Below are 1,891 nucleotides of genomic sequence, written 5' to 3'. Positions count from 1 at the left end.
CCGCCGCCACGGCCGCCACGGAAAGAGACCACACTCCACACGGGACACCCCCACGCGTCCCTGCTCCCAGTCACGCGTGAATCATAACAAAACTTCAGTTTTCCACTCAGGACGCGTTCCTTATTATTTCATCCTATTCCATCCCTTTTCTTTATTTCCTCTTTCCTGTGGAGGAAAAGCTCCCGCCTGTTTACTTTTGAGCCACAAATTCAAGCAAACGTGTGTTCACGGGTGTAACAATTTGAACGTCTAAACTCACTGGTATGGGAGGAGCAGGGAGCGATATGGCAGTGAGCTGGGGACACAGAAACTGGAATGGTTTTGCCAGGAGGCTGTCCCCACGGCCGCGTGGCCCACACTCGCCGGCGCTGCTGGGCCCGAGCCCGGCACGCGGCTCGCCCCGCTCCTCGGCCACGCCCGGCGGGGTCCATCTCCGGCCGAGAGGAACATATGACTGGCTCCTTGATAAACACTGTAGTGCCTTCCTCAGAACTCACGTCCATCGCAGCTCAGCCAAGAACGGCCACACGTGAACAGGCAAGAATCCGACACTCGTTCACATTTGTCTCGGATGGACGCGCTCACGGTGCTCGGATTTCTCACACTGGGATGCGGACACAGCCAATGCCCGATGTCCACGCTTGCAACAGCGCCCGAGATGCGGGCCCCGAACTCGTTGTCCCCCTGTCACAGGAACACAGGATTAACCACTGGTCACTCCGCCGACGGCTCTTTCCGCCGCCCCTGCAGCCACTGTGAGCACATGGCCGGGTTCCCACCGGGGATCGAGCACCGGGGACGGCTGCGGCTCCTGCTCCTCCCCCTGGGCATGTGGTGAGCGCCTGGCCTGTGCAGAGGACACGCCCCCCCGGCGGGAGCTGCCCACGCCCACCCGGGACCGGCCACGCGAGGGTGTGGCTGTGCTGGTGGAGCCCTGCAATCCCGGGCATCTCTGCCGTAGTTTTCACGTGAACTCACCCCAATGGCCTCATACGGACCCGCTGGGGGCACCTCCTCCCAGAGGGACATTTACGCGGCATTTTACCGCCTTAACCAGCGCTGCCGTCGGGAGCGAGCAGGGCCCAGAGCCCGCAGCAGTCGGGACGGGTGTGTTCACCTGCGGGGCTCTCTGCCCCCTCGAATGTGAACTCGGTTGTGAGTCGTAGGCAAGGCCCTGCAGCAGGACGGGACTGGACCAGCGACGGGTGAACCTCACAGCCACGCTCTCAGAGCGATAAACGCCTTTACGGTGGGCATGTCCGCGGGGCAAATACCTTCATATTACTCACTCCTAGGTTCTCTGGACACGGGCTTCGTGCTGCCCATGGAAACCATTGTTTTTAAGTCATGTTTTGAGAATATGAGGGTTCGTAGTTCTTCAACCACCGCGTTTTAGCAGAACAGACTGGTGAAGACATGGAAATGTCGTCGTACAAGTTACTGAAAGTCTGGAAGCCCAGGTCCACGAAGCGATGGCCAGGGTTACAGGAGGCTGGGAGGCTCATCTGTGGCCACGAGGTCCGTGTGGCAGCCGAGGAGCGCGAAGCCCGTCCTTCGTGGCCGGGGCGGGGTTGGGGGCCTTGAGTGCAAGGGACAGAGCATCCTCCTGGGGCAAACGACCCGGTCACATCACCTGTGAGAGCGCTGGGCCTCAGGGAGAACTCTGCTCAGCGAACAGCCGCGGATGGTTCGACAGAACAGGGGGCGCTGGCGGCGCGGCTGGGGGGCCGCGTGAGGCCTGACGGTCCCCCTGCGGTGACCTGGCAGGAAGCCCAGGGACAGGCAGTCTCAGGACCTGCTGGGTCCTGTCCACCGTGACAAGGAGCCGCCCTGGGAGGTGCCATCCTCCCCTCACGTACGGACACAGACGCGGACTCGTGAGCATGGCGCC

The sequence above is a fragment of the Myotis brandtii genome, unplaced genomic scaffold (genome assembly GCF_000412655.1).
Source record: "Myotis brandtii unplaced genomic scaffold, ASM41265v1 scaffold603, whole genome shotgun sequence".
NCBI lineage: Eukaryota > Metazoa > Chordata > Mammalia > Chiroptera > Vespertilionidae > Myotis > Myotis brandtii.
The sequence above is the reverse complement of the archived record's forward strand: the minus strand, read 5'-3'. Positions refer to the sequence as shown.